The sequence below is a fragment of the Anopheles gambiae genome, chromosome X (genome assembly GCF_943734735.2).
Source record: "Anopheles gambiae chromosome X, idAnoGambNW_F1_1, whole genome shotgun sequence".
Lineage (NCBI taxonomy): Eukaryota > Metazoa > Arthropoda > Insecta > Diptera > Culicidae > Anopheles > Anopheles gambiae.
In genome coordinates, this window is record NC_064600.1 from 25,951,292 (window position 1) to 25,966,305 (window position 15,014).

At 39.2% G+C, this 15,014-nt stretch overlaps 1 protein-coding gene across 16 annotated transcripts in view; it reads left to right on the plus strand.

Annotated features, from left to right (window-relative positions):
* The window catches only part of LOC1278696 (breast carcinoma-amplified sequence 3 homolog), a 68,414-nt gene that overhangs the window by 16,240 nt on the left and 37,160 nt on the right, over positions 1 to 15,014 (plus strand). Inside the window, exon 1 of one of the 16 annotated variants that reach the window (XM_061647961.1) lies at positions 724 to 14,937. The exons of the other annotated variants lie outside the window; for them this stretch is intronic. The gene's annotated coding sequence lies outside the window, so the exon portion shown is untranslated. Of the gene's footprint in view, positions 1 to 723; positions 14,938 to 15,014 lie in introns of those variants that run through there. 16 annotated transcript variants of the gene reach the window in all.

Sequence of the window (15,014 nt, forward strand, 5' to 3'; positions counted from 1 at the left end):
ATGTCATCAAGTATGTGATTGGCCCACTAACTATTTGAGTCTTATCTCTGATTATCTCAGCTGTGTACTTGAGCTGATTCGCTTCGTTTCAGACATGAGTGATGATGACTGAAACAGTGGCATATGGCTCTTCTCTGCCAGAAAAAAAACATGATTATGCTTGTGCCGGCACTTTTTTTTGAATATTAGCAATGAATTAAGCTACCACGGATATGTTCATTGTTTACATTAGTGAAAAATTTGTGATGCTGATGACATTTTGCAGCACTACTTCCAACTTATTTTAAGAGCTTAATTATGTCCCCCTACCAAAGGTAAGGCTTCTAAACTTCAACGTTTCCGGTAAGGCGTCATCCATCAATTACGTAACGCAAAAATTGCAAATTTTCGACCCCCTCCCCTTAGTATAACAAACTGTACCCTACGGGCAAAGAGCAGGGATTTTTTTAACATGGTGTGGGTAAAAACCTAGAGTTAAGCCGAAGGAAGATTTTCTAAGCTTAAAAAAGGGGAAGAGAACGGGTAGCACGGCGCCGTATATTCTCTCCCGTGTTCAATCTCCCGCTTCCATGCTACAGGGTTTTCCAGGGGTTCTCATAGTTGTGGGACACTTTCTTGGCTCTTTCTGAAGTGAACTTCATATGTTGGAAATTGGACTCTATGGCGGCACCCCTTTTGGACAGGTTCCATGAAAATTCCTCTTGGATTTGTCCAGGAAAGGTGCTATAGAATCCAATTCCCATTACATTGAGTTCATTTCCTGGAAGGAGGAGCCAATAAAGTGTCCCACAGCTGTACGAACTCCTGGAAAACCCTGTATTTTATATAAAGAGAAGATGTCCCATGCAGTGATCAAATTCAAAAAGATTCTGATAATCGGATCCTTAGCAACGGTTGCAATGTTCTTGCATCACTATCATCAGAAGCGTTTTTCATTCAGCCATCTGCCTGGTCCTCTATAAATATGTCCATGTTTCTAGAAATGTTTCTGTGGCTTACGAAGTTATATCATCATCAAATTGAATATTCTATTTCACATAATATGTGATGTTTAATATGTTACGCATTATCAGAATTGGGTTTGTATGGACTTAGATAGGAACTACACTTGTGTAAAGCGTTACAGCTGATTATTTTACCATTTGCTTCCAATCGCGTGTCGTCACCTGCGAATCGCATGCTACCATCAACAAATGCCCTCCTGTATAATCGAGTGGCACGCACACTGTGGTACGTTGCAGTAACGGAATGTAACGTTACTGCGAAAATCATGTCTTAAGTTTTTCCGTCCGTACGTCCGTGGTAACAAAATTCGACGGACCAAAGGACTATTCGGCTGAGTAATACATAAAAAGTAGCGAGATCTATTTTTAGACCGGCATAACCGCGTAGGTTGTGAAGTCGCCAAGAAGAATTCTCGTTTTTTACATCACAACAACTTATCAAAAAATAAAAAAAAAATACATTTTATATTGCGTTACGTAACAAAACTTAAACTTCCCCTCTTCCACTATTAGCGTTACATAATTGATGGATGACGCCTTAGGGAAACCCCTTCCGAGTTTCAATGATTGCTTGGACGATCAAATGCCGAGTTCATTCAGTCCGCTAAGAACTGTTCGTTCCACCTCGGCTTATGTCAGTCAAAACTGACTTACCGCGACGGTACTCGATGTCCAGTTGTGACGTATGTACGATCATCATATCATATTAGGTTTTACCTCTTCTTCTGTTACTGTGATGTTTTGGAGTTGAATTTTTTTCCGAAAAAAAAATATTCTCGATTTGGATTTTTAACATTCTATCTTTTAATAACATAAATCATTAAAAATTTTAGCAACATGTAACATAAAAATTAGGATGTTTTACGTGTAGACAAGACAACAAGATCCTATATGTTATCTTAGCATTGTATCCATAACCCTTTGAAATGTTGATGGTGCATTTTGAAGTCCAAAAACCATCCTTGTAAATTCGTATTTCCCTAAACTAACAGCAAATGTCGTTTTCTCTATATCGTCCTCCTCTAACTGCACTTGATGAAATCTTGCTACTATATCTAAAGGCGAGAAGTACAAAGCCTTCCCTAATATATCTAAAATTTCAGTAATATCAGGATTGGGGTATTTGTCTGAAATGGGTTTTTTCAGTTAGCGATCTATAATCGATGACCGAATGATATTTCTTTAGACCTGTTGATTCCTCTCTTTTGGTACAATCCATACGGGAGAAGTGTTGGGAGATATTGATTCGCGAGTTATATTATCTCGGAGCATTTTCTTCGCTTGCTTTAGTGTATCAGTACTTTAGTTTCAAACGCTTGAGAATATTTATTGGATTTAGTATGGATCGGGACGTTGTTGGCGGTCTTAATTTTATTTTTTATTCTATGTGTGTGTTCTCTAGCTCACAACCAATTCACTTTCGGATCGATCGGTTCACTTCCAAACATCGCGGTGGTTACGTTAAGACTAATTTATTATACATATTTACAATTCACTAACACCTTAATCCTATTCTAATCCTAAGGCTGTCACCAATATATACACATTTTAGATTCGTCTAGCGGATTGCCTACTCATAGGCGCATTTTTTTATTAGGACTTCTGATTTATTTCCCAAACTGCTTTAAATACACGGTAGCAATACGGCCTTCTTGGACCGTTCCTCCTGAATAATAAAATTAAATGCACGGTAATATAGCAAATGTACCACTTGATCTTTCTTCCTCAATGATTAAATCTCCATCATTTTGCGTATCTTACTTACTTACTTATCCGGCGCTACAACCGCTTTGCGGTCCTGGCCTGCCTTAGGAGTGTCCGAAGCCGCTCACGGTCTCGCGCCTTCGTCTGCCGGTCCGTTATTCCGGCCTTAATGGCGGACGTCTCCACGCCATCTTGCCACCTCAATTTGGGCCTACCACGCCTCCTTGTCCTTGTGGGCGGCCTAAAAAGACTTTACGGGCTGGGTCGTCCGTTTCCATGTGTACAACATGGCCAGCCCACTGGAGCCGGCGAGCTTGATACGCTGCACGACAGTTAAGTAGCCGTACATCTCGTATAGCTCGTCATTATAGCGGCTCCTCCATTGTCCTTCCACACATACGGGGCCAAGTATCCTTCTGAGCACCTTCCTCTCGAACACGGCTAAGAGGGTTTTGTCAGATTTGGACAGTGTCCATGTCCCAGATGTGTATGTGAGTACCGGTACTATATAGGTACTATATATGTCCAGCTTCGTGCGTTGCGACAGCTTCTTTGATGTTAGTTGATTTTTCAGGTTGTAAAATGACCGGATGGAAGCCAGCATCCTTGCGCGCAACTCTGTTTCATACTATTGTCGTTGCTGACCTTTGATCCAAGATAAGTGAATTCTGAGACGACTTCAAAAGTGCGCTCACTTATCTGTACGTTACGCCTATGTAGGTTTGAATTATTTATTGTTAAAGCCGCTGATGTTGCCACCATCAGTTTGGTATTAGCTTTATTTATCTGCAATCCGAGGTTCTCTGCCACTTGCACGATCGCTTGGTAAGCTTCTGCTACATAGGATTGCCACAGACCAATGATGTGTATATCGTATGTGTATAGCGTATGTCAGGATTTGGATTGACTTATAGAAGATAGTCTCCCCCCTCGAGTCACGGATAGCCCTCTCTAGCGCCAAGATTAATAGGAAGTAGATATGCCCGTCCCCCTGACGCAGACCTTTGTTGGTAGCAAAAGGCCCTGAGTGTTCTCCATCCACCCTCCCCTGGAAATTGACGTTGGTCATAGTTATTATTACTAGCCTTATCAGTTTGGGTGGGATTCCAAAAGAGCTCATGGCATCGTACACAGCAAATTTTCTCATCCGGCTTCAGTAAAGTTTTGTACTGAAACGATTCAGTAATAGAACATCTTACTGATTTTCAGCATTAATGTCATGTTGTTACAGATTTTCAGTGAAATAATTTTCTGAATGCATTTCAATTATACGTATTTTACTGAAAATCAGTAAAACAAATGACTGAAATTGCAGCAATTCATTCTGTCAAATCTACTTGTCAGCTAGAACAACAAATAAAACAATGCGGGCGATGCCCACTTGCTCGTGACATGCAAGGCTCGATGATTTGCTAGGCGCTTTCAGATACCCTGGTGAAATTTCAGGTGAGATTTCGGCTTACAGGATTAATTTGAAACATTTGGCATCGGTATTGGTGTGTAAAATCTTAGCAATACACCGTGCTTTTTGACATTTCATGGTGTCTTTAATCGCTTTTGGAACCATCAAAACTTGTTGCGGCAAAATACAGTGAAAAAACTGTATTATACTATATAAAACATGGATGAACATGAATTGAGGCACTGGCCATCTCTGCGCATAAATAGGAAACTAAATTTGAAAGAAATATGTTGTGCTGTTTGTAATATGAGAATGCCTTTACTGTAGGCCAGGTATGTCAAATTGGCGGTCCGCGTCTATTCTGAATGCGGCCCGCGAGATTTTTTTGAGAATTGCTAAAAGCATTGCAAAGTAAAAATCTGTTGTTACTATTTGTCGAAGTGTATTAAATTTTCCACAGAAGAACAATCCTTTTTTTGGTATATTTTTCTAAACTTACATGAATGTACCCATAACATCTCATAAACTTATTCTACACAATCGCACAGAACAATCGAGACCCTTAAGAAACATGCAATCGAATGCAAACTCAGTGGTATTATGTTTCGATTAAATTCTGAATTAAATTCAAAACCATTTCCGATCATAGCTATTCCGACTCCGAATCCGGCCAAAATCAAACCAACAGTTCCGTTTGGTGCTGTACGAAGCCTATAGAGCCGTTTAGAGTCATTCGGAACCGTTAGAGTCATCGGTTGTCGCACGGAGCGGCTAGTCTGCATGTGAGAAATGGATCCGGTCGGTCCCATCGAATTTGACGATCTCAATGCCCTCGACTGCCGAGTAAAGGATTCATTTGGCTTCGAATTTCTCCGAACGGATCTGGCTCCGATCATAGAATGTTACATCTTTAATGTTCGATTGGAGCCACTTCTGTTTTTTTTTCATAATCATACCACCATAAATGCTAATCAAAATGATTGAAGCCAAGTTGGGGGGGCAGTCCCGTGGTACAGTCGTCAATTCGAACGACTCAATAACATGCCAGTCACGGGTTCAATCATAAAATGGACCGTCCCCCCGTAGCAAGAATTAACTATCCGGCTGCGTGGTAATGAATTGAGTCTCGAAAGCCTGTATAGGCCAGCATGTCCGCGTAGGACGTTACGCCAAATAGAAAAAGCCAAATTGGAACTATTTGTATCCCTTATTCTGCAAGACGAATTAATGTATTGCTTTCCAACCTCCCCAAAAATCAAAACCAAAATGATATGATTACGCTGAAGCCTAAAGAATTCAAATTAAGGATTAAAATAATAGAAATACCGAAGCCTTGCAGTACAAAGCTTATTAATCGATTAGCTCACACAGTCCATACCTCAATTCGCGAATCATCTCCCTTCAAGTGTCAAAAAAAGATTTGCCGATCTTTATGGGATCACACACCACGAATCTTCGTCAGATAAAATTATCGTTATTTAAAAAAAAAATCGTAAAATACGGGTTCTTGTTAAAAGAAATGAATATACCACCAGATCACTTGGAACTTGGAAATTAGCGAAAAATAATGCTTTAACACGTTTTATAACAATTTTTCTCTTGATCTGTCAAAAAATTGCAGGCAAATATTTTTGTTATTGGATAGCTGCTGCGATGGATAGCTCGGATTGCTTATAAAAAGATGTGCAACAGGCAGCTAGATTTCCCCTACCTCAGTGAAAAAGAAGGGTTGAGCGATATTTTCTAACAGAACTGCCGTGTGAGAACGCGACATATGGAAAATTATACTATTTTAATAATAAGGATAAAAGAAATTGCGTGTGACTTTAAAAGTATATTAAACATTTTTTTCAAATAAAAAAGAGCACAATGAAAAATAGTATCGCAAACTTTTAAATAAGAAACAATTCCAGATTTGAAGCGAGGAGTACAAAAAATCAATTTGTTTAACAATAATGATTTTAAACAGTATTTTTTATAAATATTGAGGTATATTTTTTATTCTCAACTTTGCGGCCCGCGAAATACTGAAAATCTGTACCCAATGGGACAAAAATATAAAGCTTGGAGCAAAATAATCGTTTTTCTCACTCAATCCTCTATACATGCTTGCTTGCACTCATCTGCTCTGCTTGCGAGCGCTCGAGTATATTCTCTCAGAATTGTGTATTCGCAGTTCAACCCGTGCAGTGAGAATGTATGTGTTAATGTGCAGCGAAATTTGTCTCTGTATCTCACCTTCCCACCCCCTCATACACTCTCCGCGCACTCTTAAAATGTTGGCGCGCACGCTACATACAACACAATACAAAATGTCGTTTTGATCGCGCGCAATGGTCAAAGTCGCGATGGTCCAATCTGAACGCCGACACTCCAAATCACAGATTGTGTGGAGTAAAAGTTTTTCTGACCAAACCGACAATACACGCGACGACACACATTGTCACATCGACACGCCGTCGATGGAAGTGAGCTTTAAAAATGAAGTTCTGTGTGGGAAAATGTGGCAGGGGGAAGGAAGAGAGGAGGGAGTATAGAGAATTCGGAGGGGGGTGTGGCGTAGAACAGAAGAACGTAAGCGAGAGTCATCGCGTGTGTGTTTTTGTAGTTCACTGGAGAACTAATTTTTTGCACTTTCCTGGAACCCACATGTTCTACATTTTTCTGACTCTAAGCAACCAAAGTAGCACGAGATGTAGAAACTACTTGATGAGCTACTCTTTTTGCTACTTTTCAGGGTTTTGAATCGCTTGGGTACTTGCGGCCCTCTGATGAAATGAGTTTGACACAACCGCTATAAGCAAACCAGATGAAGTTGATGGATAAATGGGACAGTTTTAAAAAATATGGGACATCGATTATTTTTAAGAATTCATAAAACATTTCCTTTATTTTTCCAAATATTACAAATAATTCACATAAATTTCACATTCAACACAAGGTCCATAAATTACTACAATTTGGTCCCTCCATCATACTTTGTCAAATCTTCATTTGATGCAGCTAGAGAGTCCAAAGTTTGAATAGCAAAGCTCATACAAAGGCCATAACTCTCCATCTTTCAATCTCTAAAGAAATCTCCTTTCATCATAGCTACCAAACCTAGAACTAAGAACCCACAACATAACGTATTCTAGACTATTTTCGAAAAAACACGTTTCTTAAAAAACATATTACAGGGTTTTCCAATTGAGTATAGACTAGCAGCATACTTTTTTTGAATAGTCGCAATAGATTCTTGACTAGCATCCTCTATTTTTGATTACAAGCAATGGATTATTGACAAGGAGCAATTGATTTCAGCAGACCGGTTGCTGGCGCGGAGTGACCAGATTGTTTTTGAGGTTATCGATAGGAAATCTAAAGCAAATTCGGTAATTTTCAGTAAAAACAACTTTTTATTCACTCATAAATTTTATTAAATTCCAATTTTATGGTTGAACGGTCAATTCTAAGAAAAATATTTGATTTTTGGTTAGAAAAACTGAGTTTTAGTGTGCTCAATTGTAAACCGATATTCGATCGAAAATCGATAGAACTACATATGGTCACACTGAAAAACTTGCTTAATCTAGCTTTTGGTTAGGTTATGCCTGTGGGTTCACTACTGCATATTTCAATTCAGCCGTTAAGTTGTATTGTGCATTCATAAAATCAAAACAATAGCACCAAAAACCTATCAGATAAAATATATCTTATTTTGTGGATGATATATAGCAGTAAAACAGACGCTTGAAACTAATGAGCGGATGAAATTAAATATCATCCACAGGTTATTATTCAAGTCGATCTGTCACACCGGGTGTTATAAACGCGACGCTTTTAGGCTGTCATGCAGGGACCTGCTGAAATCAATTGCTCCTAGTCAATAATCCATTGCTCGTAATCAAAAATAGAGGATGCTTGTCAAGAATCTATTGCGACTATTCAAAAAAAGTATGCGGCTAGTCTAAACTCAATTGGAAAACCCTGTAATGACCGCTCTTTTAATCTGACTCCTTTTCGACGGAAACGCCTCGCAATTTAACAGAAACAAACAGAAAAAAATAGTTTCGATGCATTGAATATTTCCATAAATTTATTGGCATTAATCTACAACACTTGTTTTCTACATCTATAGTCAAAAGAAACACCCTTAAGTGGGAGAAATTGGCAGGAGAAACTCCCGCCTTCGTGAATAAGTATATCCAGAAAAAAAGTGCTACAAACTCGTCAATAATTCAAATACTTTAACACGTTTCTTTCTGGCAATAGTTTTATATTAATGATGCTTAGTATTGGATCTCTGTTTTTCCTAAGCGAAAATCAAATTTAAAGAAATGCTCAATGCTTATTTTAAATTGTGCACCGATTGTGATCTTAATTTCACATAGGCACCTAAAAACGTACCAAGAACACACTTTTTCTTGTAATTTTTGAAATTTCTTGTGTTTCTTGGATTTTTTTTGTAAAGCAATAGGGCCTTAAGACAGGTATTTGTTGAGCTTTTAGATTTGCACGAAGGGCACCACTGTGTATGAAATCACGACATTGAAGTGAATGGAAATTAATTTCCTTAAACAAGTGCAACCGACGCTATACAATTGAACCCAATCTAAATCATTGATCAAACAACTGATTTTACACATGCTTAATACAATGCCCGATTAGTAAAACACACGTTTTTGACTCGATTCGTTTGACATTTGGTTCAATCGAAGCCGACCATTTTTAAATCATGTGAACAGTGTACAAAAAACGGGTTATTGTATTAACAAATGGTAGACAATTGTGTTCTCTAAATTGGACATTGTTTAAAGCATGTTGTAGGACAGTTGTAGGATTTTTGTAGGAATAGTAATTTTTATTCTTATTTTTTATTTTTAAATAAGAATTAAAAAATTATTTTATTTTATTTTATTTTTATTTTCAACCGGTCTCGTAGTACAGTCGTCAACTCGTGCGACTTAACAACATGCCCGTCATGGGTTCAATCCCCAAATGGACCGTGTCGCCATAAGTAGGACTGACTATCCTGCTATGGGGGGAAATCAATTAGCCACTGAAAGCCAAGCCCGCAAGTGGTACAGGCCGACAACGGTTGTTGAGCCAAAGAAGAAGAAGTAATTTTTATTCTAACTATTCCAGAACATAAAGAATGGGACAAATCGTGATTTTTTTTACGAATACGATAGAACATAAAATTTCTGATAAAAAACGGGACTGTCCCGTTAAATACGGTACGTATGGTCAGCCTACTTTACTGTACGAGCTGTCAGATTTGTGAATACTCTACATTACTGAATGATTCAGTAAACATTATTTTTACTGAAAGGATTATTGAATCTTCTGATCAAAAAAACTTGGTAAAATTTAACTGAAGTTCAGTAAAAAAGTTATCTGTGCATAGTTTTCTTCTGATATCATATTCAATTTTGAAGTCAATGAAGAGATGTGTATGTGTCGTTTCTGTATTCAACCATCTTCTCTAAGATCGGCCGCATGGTGAAGATCTGATCAGTGGTTGATTTTCCGTTTCGGAATCCTCTTTGATAGTTTCCGACTATCTCTTCGACTTGCGGGACAAGGCGATCCTGAAGGACCAGAGAGAATACTTTATAGACGGTATTCAACACCGTAATAATACCCCTGTAGTTGTTGCAGTCCAATCTATCTCCCTTCTTGTATATGGAGTAGATGATGCTGAGATTCCAATCACAAGGCATCGATTCGCTATCCCACACCTCAGTAACAATTTGATGAATCTCGTTTTCTAGTCGTGTACCTCCTTTCTTGACCATATCAGCTGCGATTCCGTCGGTTCCGGGTGCCTTGATATTTTTCAGCCGACGGATAGCTTTTTGTGTTTCTTGCATACTCGGTGGCAATAGCATGGCACTATCTGCTAGTGGCGCCTCTAGCTGTTCGTTAAACTGCTCGTTGAGTAATTCATTAAAGTATTGAGCCCAGCGCGAGAGGACCTCTGGCTGGTTAATAATCAGACCTCTATCCTTGCTGCGACAGCAGGTTACCTTAGGTACAACGTTGTTTCGGTGACCTGCTATCGCTTGGTAAAACTTTCGTGTCGGTCCGTACGCCTCTCTGGTTTTTATTTTATTTTATTTTATTTTGATTTTATTATTTGCTCGGCCACGTTGGGTTACAGCAATAGTGCTTACTGACTATAGTATAACAATTATTCACGAAGGAGTTGGAAGGAGTTTATGGTACGGAAAAGGAGCGAAGACGGGATCGGTAGACAGGATAGGATATGTTGAAATCGAACAGATCATAAGTACTATTAAAAGACGACATAGCTCTTACAAAAGGCTCATTGCGAGCAAAACGTGTACGACATATAGGTAACTGGAGACGAAAACGATAACGTAAGGTGCGACAAGGTGCATACAAATGTAAGCGCGACAGAAGTGAAGGGGTATCAATCGTATTGAGCAATATGCCAGCGACGAAAGAAGCCTGAGCGACCGAGAAGCGGTGCTCCAACTTGGCAAGGCCTAATAAAGTGCATCTATCCTCATACGAAGGAAGAGGAATAGAGTGATGACCCAGCGACCTACGAAATACGATCCTTGTAAAACGTCTCTGGATCCTCTCAATCCTTTGGAGCAGAGATAGTTGGACAGGAGACCAGATGACACAGGCATATTCCAGTACGGAACGGACCCAACAACAATAAAGGGACTTAAGACAAAAGGGATCACGAATTTCCGTGATTCCGTGGTTCGTTCGAGTTTCTGCATGTTTTGCTCTTCTCCTGTGTGTTTGTTGGAGCGGAGAACTCGTTTCTCTTCGCGTCTGAGCCGAGCATATTCCTCTGCTTATGCCCGCGTTCTATGCGGTTCCTGCATTGTAGCGTTGTGCCAAATGAACCAGAACCGTACGGTTCATTCAGTTGACGAGAAAAAATGAATGATCCGGTTCCCAAATGTAGAATGCTATGGCTTTTTTAATACATTGAAATAAAAAAAAATGCGTGCATGTAATCATGATCGTTTTGTAAAAAAATTCAATATCAAAAAGCAACATCTGCATTTTTTTCAGGTTTGCTGTTCAGGTGACGAGACTTACCGATTAATCTGTAGTACTATCGATTTTCGAATAGTGCACCAATTTACATGTCTTCTTCTTTTTCTTATTTGGCAAAACAACCGTTGTAGATCTAAAGCAGCCTGTATCACGAATGGGCTTGGCTTTCAGTGACTTATTGACTACCACAGCAAGATAGTCAAGTCTTACGTATGGGGGCACGGTTCATTCCGGGCTTGGACCCGCAACAGGCATGTTGTTAAGTCGTACGAGTTGACTACTATACCACGAGATTAACAGGTATTGTTAGTCGTAGTCGAGTGCCCCCACTTGCCCCGTAGTACTGACAACATCTTCAGCTTTCTGTTTATTTGTTCTTCTGCCTTCCGATTGTGTGTCTTTGACATACAGGGTTTTTCTTTCGATAGATCAAAATTATCAACTATTATGACAAGCGTTGCAGATGATAGCACAACCTCTGCATATGAAAAGACAAAATGTTAATGGATATGACAACCGTCGCAGATGATAGCACAATTGTATCACTTGATATTAGAGATCTGGTACGAGATATTAGAGAGCTGGTAGCTACCAGCAAAAAACATGCATGCATGCAGCATAATACATACAGCTACCATGACAAAAATCATTAAACCGTGGGAAAAATGAAGTATGTTAGGCTCCTATTGGACATGAGTAAGGACAATGGAGAAGCCAATACAGCAACGAGCTATACGAGATGCACAGCGATTTCATTGTCGTGCAACGTTATGTATCAAGCTAGCTAGGCTCTGGTGGGCTGTTCATCTTACATGCATGAAACTGGACGACCCAACCCGTTAAGTCATTTTTGATTGTCCACAAGGATAGAGAGGGCGCGGTAGACCCAAATGAGGTGAAGTTGTTCGCTATTAAAGCTGGGATAACGGATTGATAGACAGGGGCGCGAGACCGTAAGAGATTTCGCATACTCTTGCAGTAATCGAAAGCGGTTTTAGCTCCGGGTAAGTAAGTAAGTAACTAAATAAAGACGAAAAGAGTAACAACCCGGTATCAAAATCAGCAATAATACCGAGTAAGAAGGTATGTACCACACGTTGCATCACTACACGGTGGCCACTCAACCGGGAAAACCGGGAAAACCGCGAATTAGCCGGAAATTTTATGTTTCCGTGAAGAACTGGGAAATTCTCAAAAAAAAAAAAAAAAAATCCGGGAAATTATCACAAACTTAAGCTATCACTGTTAACCATCGTACTAAGTGCATTTTCAATTAATGGGAAGTTTTGTATATTTTTTTCCCAACTTACCACAAGCCAGCAACATCACACCAATATGTAAGGACAACATTTTCCGTTTCTCACATATGGTACGCAATATATGTACTATACTTCTCATTCGCACTGGTGCAATACTTACATTCCCCGATATCGGTTCTTGCACATTTCGGGTATGGTGTGCCTATTCGTTCTACCTTGTACTCGTCTTTTGTTATTCATCTCTCGTGAAGTTGCGGTCGTGTCTAATTTAACGGTGGATTTAGTGGGCGATCCCAATTTTTGAACATAACTGATAATTTTTGTCTCTTTTAGCAATTTTAAGTTTACCCAATCACACATCGCCTGTACATTCGCATTTTGCACTTTGGTTTCCGGCCTCTACCTTCATTCCGCCCGGGTGACTGGGTTCCCACACTGGCACTGATGGTTGAGGTGACGTCACTTATACAGTCCGATCGTTGCTCCTTTGTTTTATTATCACATAAAGTACACTTCCCGTAAAACATATTCAAGAAAGTGTCCCAAAATTAAGAAACCCACTGAAATCTCCTGTATCTTTTCGTGAGGTGCATCATCAGCGTCGTGCGAGTAACAGCATAATGCATGGCTGCTGTTTGACAGTAAATCCGTTCTTCGCAGATTTGTATGCTTTCTCCAGTGGCTGGTTGGTCCATGACTTCCAGTCACCCTTTTTTAAGGTTGTGTGATGACATCTGTAAATCACCAACTGATAGCAGATGAAAAATATCTTTGCCACGAGGTAAAGTCTTTACACGTTAGCGTCATGAAGCTAAACCACCAAAAAGCAATATTTTTAAAGCTTTTTTTTGTCATTTTTTCAACAGTTTTTTGCTCATATAAAACATTCGAAAATATAAAGAATGCATATTTAAATAGCTTAAGATCCATAGTAGCCAAATTAGATCCACACACGAGCGCACGATTGAAAATTTGTTTGTACAAATTTGATAGAAATCATGCCAAAAATGGTTCTCAAATGTGTTGTCACACCTCCAGATATAGTATCCAATCCAATCCAATTGTTGAATAATTCAGTAATAAATTTTATCCAGTTTTTATGACAAGTGCCCATCTTTCCCGTAATGCCCGTGTTTACTTATGTACCATCCTCTAGATCTTATTCTTCTTCTTCTTCTTTTGGCTCAACAACCGTTGTCGGTCAAGGCCTGCCTCTGTACCACTTACTTGTGGAGTTGGCTTACAGTGACTAATTAATCCCCCCATAGTAGGATAGTCAGTCCTACACGTATGGCGGCACGGTCCATTTGGGGCTTGAACCCATGACGGGCATGTTATTAAGTCGTACGAGTTGACGGCTGTACTACGAGACCGGCCTAATCTCTAGATCAGGAGTCTCCAAACTACGGCCCGCGGGCCGCATGCGGCCCTCGAGAGCCTATTATGCGGCCCGAGGCAACTTTGTGAAGGTTGAAATAAATAGAAAATTTTTGTGACTATTTCTAAAGAAAATGTAATTGTTGCTTTTTAGCGACGTAGACTAATCTTAAATAATAGAAAGCAATAGGAGTTATGTATATTATGGTAGTATTTTCTTATAAAGATAAAATTTGAACGTTCGTATTACGTACAGGCAACGAAAAAATGGCCCTCAACACCATTATATGTGTAGCAATGCGGCCCGCGAACTGTAAAGTTTGGAGACCCCTGCTCTAGATAACAGTTTTTGAAAACGTATTATATAATAATTTGAAATTGAAGTATCTATAAAACCGGCACACGAAGCAAAGTAAACCGGGAAAACTCCATAAAAAAATCCGGGAAAACCGGGAAAAAACCGGGAAAACCGGGAAAAAACCGGGAAATTAAAATCCCGATTCGAGTGGCCACTCTGATCACTGGACCCAATGAAACTAACCTCTATTAAGATAAATGATGCATCATGCGAAAGCCAAAACTCGTAACTCGGTTAAATGTTGTAAGTTTTGAAGGGAGATATACGTGTCGTATTTATTTAACGCTCTTTTATTACTAAGTATGTTCTTATTTCATTTTGTGTTTAATTCAGTTTGAAAGTCTCGAGTGCATTTTATGTGATACAACATATCCTTTAACCAGTAATTATTAACTAATTTAATGAAAAATGGCCGGTCTCGTGGAACAGTCGTCAACTCGTACGACTTAACAACACGTGTGTCATGCCCAACATCCTTAGGACTGACTATCCTGTTATGTGTAATCAATACAGGGTTTTTCTAGTCACTTTTGAATGTGCATATAAATATTCACCGCCTCCAAGATGTTTTTCAACAGCTGTAAAATAATGTAATTGCTTCATAACAAAATTTCAGTTTTACACATGATTTTCAACACATCACAAGTACTGTCTTACTCAATTCAGCTTTGGGTGTGTTGAAAATCATGCTGAAGAAATTTAAAATTATGATGATCGAAATGAAATATCAGATTGATGTGGATTGACATCTTGTACGCGGCTAATAACAACATTTACATTCTTCGTTCCACTGACTTGGAAAACCCTGTAAGTCACTGAAAGCCTCGCCCTCTAGTGGTGCAATCAGGCCCTGCTACAACGGATAGTTGTGCCGAAGAAGAATA